Source organism: Calliopsis andreniformis, chromosome 2 (genome assembly GCF_051401765.1).
Source record: "Calliopsis andreniformis isolate RMS-2024a chromosome 2, iyCalAndr_principal, whole genome shotgun sequence".
In the NCBI taxonomy this organism is placed as follows: domain Eukaryota; kingdom Metazoa; phylum Arthropoda; class Insecta; order Hymenoptera; family Andrenidae; genus Calliopsis; species Calliopsis andreniformis.
In genome coordinates, this window is record NC_135063.1 from 2,490,434 (window position 1) to 2,496,974 (window position 6,541).

A 6,541-nucleotide genomic window follows, 5' to 3' on the forward strand; every position below is an offset into this window, starting at 1 on the left:
CCATTGACGCAAAGTGAAAGTAATTAATGGAATATGCCCGAGCGATAGAATGAATTTGATGGTGGCGAGCGGTCTTGTCGTACGAACTGCGGCCTGGGCACAGTGGAACGACTGTTTCCAGGGGAAGGGGACCTAAAGTAATAGCGATGAGGAACGACGAGGGAGGACACGATGGGGTGAAAGGTGAGAGCGATTTGATCGTGCGATTCGAATCGCTTTGGGATTAGAAGTTGGCGGAGGTTTGATAGAGTTCATGATCTTGTGAAACTTTATATGTTTGAATCTTCTAAGTCATTACTTCGTTATTTTCAAACACTTATTCCAAAAGTATTTTTAAACACTTGTTCCAAGTTTTTTTTACAAAGAGATAAATAGTATGAAATTTTGTCCTTGAAAGGTTTATTGAAAAGAATCGAATCTCTTACATGAAAAATAAAAGTAAAGAATCAACGAAACATAGACAAGATTCAGAGGCAGCCAGAATGGTCGGGGAAGAGAAACCCGTAAAAAGCTAAGAAGTCAATAAAGAACGCAGAACGGTAACAGACGAAACAGCGGGGGTTACGGGCAGGGATGGCAAATTTTAATAAATTTAATTAATATTTCATTTGCATGCTATTTCTCGCCCCTCTCGAGTTTCTCCCTATTCTCTGTAACTGGTAGCACTCCCACGCGCGCGCGAGCGTATAATCAGACTCAGTTCGAACCAACACGTAGACGAAAAAGGTACAGGAGAGATCAGTAAGGTAATCCCGCGTGTACGTGTACGGAGATCCACGCTCACACACGAACGCGTGCAGATCAAATGGTGTGGAGTGATAGAGGAATCGGGTGCAGAAAGGAGACAGAGATATACGGAGAATGCGGGGTGACGCGATCCTCTCTGTATTTCAATTTAGCACGTCCATTGTTAGATACTAATATTATTCAGTTGGGAATTGTTTCGTGACGCCCCTCTGCAGCGCGATTCGCTCGAACGCCGCGCCCGTGGCCTCTCCGTTCTTCTATTACTCTGTTTCTCTCCTCTTTCTCCTCTTCCTCTTTCAACCCCGCGGTGGTTCCCTTTCTCAACCCCCTTTTCACCCCCGGCCCCCGTCGACCGACCATCCCCGCTTCATATCACCGAGGAAGAGATAATAAAGTATTGCCCAATGAAATACCTCGATATACCGGCGGAAATGTAGAGGCGAAACGATTCATAAAGAAACGGCCGCGCGTTTCCCGATGATATTCTCGTTAGAATCCGGAGAACGCGCCCCGCCGTTCTCCATTTTGTCGCGCTGATTTCAACGATCTGGCTCAGAATAAATTGTTAAACTTTTCCGACACCTGGCGATCTCTTGGGGCAGACTAACTTTCTGTGCGAGTCATTTCTTCGTTAGAAATATCTATGTGTATGTTTAGAAGTGAAAGATAAATGACAAATGTGATTAATTTATTAATTTAAAATAGAAACCTAGTAGATACAGCGCACAAGTGAAATTGCTGGTGAAAACATTGAAATCACTATAGATCCATTAATGTACCATACTTAAACCGTTTATTTGCCAGGTCAGTTAACTCCACAAAACAAAGATATTTATATTTATTTTAAGTACAGAAAGTTAAGCATCAGTCAGGCCCATGTATAGCATGGTAACGGATTCAGGCACAGTAATAAGATCTCCTTGTGCCCTAACCAAGTAAATACTTTTGCAAATAGAAATTTACATTCTGGTCTTCTCAAGAATTTTAGACTTATGAATCTTTTCGCAGGACTGCGATATTCACTTCTCCAGTAAAGAGTTAATTGAAAAAAACATTCCTCATCCCCTTCCTCAATAAATCAATCTATAACCCCTCAACGCAATATGCGTTCTTCAATTTCAAAATCAATCTGAAATCGTCCCCAAATGGTCAACGTTCTAATTAAGCTTTTAATTTCAGTGATTCGAAGGTCCTCAGGAAGAAGAGTCTTCCTTGATCTTCCGCCCCGAGTATCAGCAGCGATTCGTTACCGCGGCCGAAAAAAGGAAAAACGGTACCAGTTCCCGTTACGAATGTCCTGGGCAAACACGCAGCTTCGTGTGCTTTGCTGCCCGGTGAAGCCGTATCGGGCCCTTGGCCGGGGAAAAAACAAACCGACACAGCCTATTTGCCGATGTTCGGCAACATTATACACTCTCTTCCCCGTTTCAACCTCCAAGGATCTCCTCTCCCGTCGATTGGCTTCCATGCGCACTTGTGCCGGCGGCACGAGCAAATACGTGGGTGCACACGTGTACACGGTCGATACAGGTAGAGTGGGTGCAGCTTCATTCCCAGCTCGGAGGAGCGTGCCAGAGTAAATATTGATAAAAGTCGAAAAAATTTTAAAAGCCGATCCACGGCCTGCCAGACAGCGGCCTGTTTCGCGTAGCCGTGCTTTTCCGCGGATCGTGTTTTTTGAGTATTCGACAAATATCGATGTTTCGGTTGAGCCTCGATTTCGGATCAACAGGAATCAAATCGCGACAACCAAGGCCGCTGTCAACCCTTCCCTGTTCATTTTGGGCATATTTGATTGGAACTTCATCTCTTTTGTTTAGCTTCCATTATGCGAAGTGGGAATATATATTTTCGATACTAGTTTTTGAAACTTTCGCGAGGTCCTATACTTGGTCATGTAATACAGGATTCTACCCCCTCCCCCCCTCCCGCAATACTTGCAAAACGTAGGGGAATTTATATTAATTTTCTACTTTGTAGTATAAAATAGATTCTATTCATTTTTATTGAATAATATAATCTAAAGTATCCATATTTTCACATCAAAATGTACCTACTTTAAAAATTCGCGAATTTCATGTGAACTAAATTTAATCAGTTCAGATTAATCAAGTTCAAAAAACTACATTTCAAGATATTTGGTTCCAACGTATAATTTCATGCATTTTACATAGGTATAGTTATGAGATTATTTGAAAATGTCTAATTTTGGACTTGTTCTGTTCTTCAACTCACTGATTCAGTTCGTACCAAAAAAGCATCGAAAATTGAAATTAAGTTCCAAATCGAATTGATCTGAACACTACGCAAGATTAAATAACTGCTACATAAATAGGTTAAACTTCCACGGATGCAGGACAATCCCTAAATGTTGCCATAAAAATCTCAAGGACTACTTACCATAAAACGCCAAAAAATCACTGCAAAAATTCGGTCAAATATCCAGCAGCAGCATCTTCTCAATCAAGCCGAACAACATCAGCTCGCCTATCATGACCTACAACTCTTAACGAAAGCCCTAATCTCCCTTCAGCTACAATCGGTTTCCAAGCCTGCAGCGATCCCTTCCACGAGAGGTGGTTGTCGCGGCTTAAAATTCCAAGTCGTGGAGGAGAGACAACGCGAGAGGGAGTAAGCAGAAGCACGGTGGCGCGTATACGGCGATGGGGGGTTGTTGCACTCTGACTGCGGATTAAACCCCCGACTGGCTGGGGGCGCGGAAGGACGGAGGGGAGCCATTATACTCCATTATGAATGGTAACCAGTAGCCAAAGGAGGAAACTCCGCGGGGTGTCGATATATTGCCACCCCTGGAGCCAGCCAGCCACGGCTCGTAAATAATAAGCGGGCCGCGGCTGCATTATAATGCACCGGTGTGCACCACCGTCGGGGTACAAATTGCCGGGGTATAGAAACGCTGGGCGCGTGTTCAGGCATCGACCTATCCGGATATATGCCTTGTAGAGGGCAATCGATTATCGGTATTTCATCGATACTCCCCGTGTACCAGCGGCAGCCGCGCGATGGTGCACGCCTCGTGATTATAATTCGAGTATCGTTGCCGCGGGAAAGTGATTCCATTTAGCGGGACCAACCCTCGACCGAGGGAGTGAGCCCGACGACGCTTGGAAAATGATTTCTGTACTTTTTTTCCTTCATCGAGCAGCTCTGCAGTCGATCCGCCGTCTCTTGCGGCGGTTAGAAGTCGTGCGAGACTTTTGTCGTTCCTGTAGCACGCTAAATGCTGTACCTGGGTATTTATTAATGGTTTCATTACGGAAGATGGTGAAGTTTTAAAGCAGCATCGTTTATTTGTTGAGGAATCTTTCTTGAAGTTGGGAAATGTGAAATGAGAATTGAAAATGAGTTAAATACATGGCGAGTCTTAAAAGTCATTGAATTGTAGAGGAAAATTGTTCGGAATCTTTAAAGGAATAATTTGAAGAATTAATGATTATTATTTTGATATAGAAGTTAGTTAACTGTATTTAATATATGGAGTCATAAGTAGTATATTAACCATAAAGAGTAATTCATAAAAAAGAAGTACTGAATTAATCCATAATTACAAACACAGACTCTGAGAAACAGACTCAGAAGTGTAGCGTTAGTCTTAATCACAACAGAAAAAATTTGTGAAAAATTACTACTCCAATAAAGAATCTCAACTGAATGATTGAAAATATATCAAAGAGCCACATTCAACGATTCCATACTCTGAACGCAGGTGTGAAGTCCTGACCCACATGCAAAGTTCAAAGAACAAGTGACTTAGTAAGTCACCCTGACCCGACAAATCAAAGCATCATGGGCGTATTAACAAACCAAGGTGGTGGACCGCGAAAACTGAAAAGATAGACCAACATAGAAAGCTATGTTCCCGCGATGACCAATACAGACCCATAATCTTCGTGAATCAGTATCGTAAATTGACTGGTAAAATCGATTAACCACGTCGTCGGAAATCCATTCGCGGGAAATCGACTGGTCGAGGATCTCGGAGGGTCGATCGAGCATGAAACTGATCCGATTTCAAAGATTCTCCAGTGACCCCTCCCTACCCTGTCCGTGACGGTTTCGTCTCCCGAATCTTCCTGCACCTGTCAACTGTATCCGACATTTGATACCTTTTCTTCTCTTTACGTTCTGGGCAAAATTTTTCACTGAACTGGAAGTTGTCCTCTTCGCTGGAACAATTCCGTTTCGCTCGTTTTGCCTTTCTTTTCGCGGCCAATGGGCCCTCCGTTTCGCCTGTCACCATGGATTATCCTCAATTTTGTGGAAGAGGACGTGCTGGAAGAGATCGTCGTAACAATGTTTGGAAAATTGCCCACGAATTTTCCGTACAATCATACGTGAATTAGATATTTCTTGGCTGACAGGAAATTTTTTTCATAGATTGTCATGGAGTGGTAGAAGTGGAACAAGTGTCTTCTTTGATGGAAAGAGAATGAGACACCCTTTGGAGGAAGTGTAGTGATTGAAGTCAGAGACAAGCAGGCAGTTCAGTGAAGACCATGTTCTACTTATTCTCGCGTTTTCTTTCTTCACGACGCTATGGCAAAATACGCAAGATAGCTACGTGTGTGAAAAGTGCGAGTATGGCGTGTATGTGTTGTGTGTAGTGCACGTGGTGACGCGGGAGAAAAAGCGCGAGTGGAAAAGACGTCCTTCACTGAATTGCCTGGATATACCCGACTTTAGTATTTTTTTTAATAATAACAGTGTATTTATTTATGGAATAGATAACCCATTAGTAAAAAGATGAATACAAATCCATATAATAAACATTATAAACAAATAAAGTCGATAACAAACAGAAAGCTGAGATAGAAATTACAATAAATTACGAAGAAACATTCTGTAAACATAGTTTTAATGAAGGAAACAAACAGTTAAAAAGATTAAAAAAGGTATGAACAATATTAGCGTGTATGTGTACACATTCTGTTATCGGAATTAAATTAATCATACCATGCACGATGATATTCGATATGAAATAATTCAGGACAACGAAAATTCCTGAATATAATATTAAGTTTAAATTGATTAATGACGTCCGGGAAAATAAATGAGGCCATTTAATATTCTATTAACAAAAATTGTATCTTCTAATTTTTTTATACTCTAGAGTGGTAAAATTTAACTTAGTCGAAATAAAATCGTAGTTGTGAGAAAATCTAAGAATAGGACACCGAATGTGATAAGCAGTTAGTCGAAATTTTGGCTTATATGAAACTAGTAATCTCATGTGAGTTCACATACGGCTCCTGTCTTTAAAGATTGTTCAGTATTTGTTATTAGAGATAAAAGGTTTCTAGTTTAATATTTGAAGGTTCTTTTTTCTTTGACTGTAACTACTAGTGCTACAGTAAAACCTTGATGACTGCAAAAGAACAAAGACTGAAGAAGCGGATAACAGTATCGAAATTGTACTATATTAATGTTCTGATTATATATTGTAATTCTGAAATGTTACACACTTTAGCCCCTCTGACCCGACCGACGTACATACACAGTGTACGTCTACACGAGTCATCATATGCAACCAAACGATGTGACGTACTATTCTCGTCCCTACACCCAGGACGTTGTAAGTACATCGTTGTAAGTACATGTAGGTCCTGAACACCCAACGCTCGATTCAACGTCATATGAAAAAAAATATTGTAAACGCCGTCAGGTCGGAGGGGTTAATCAACATTTATCCTTATCAGGTATGGTAGACAGTAGATACGTTTAAATCTTCTCTCGAATCCAATTCTAAAGTTAAGCATCTTCTTCAAAAGTCAAA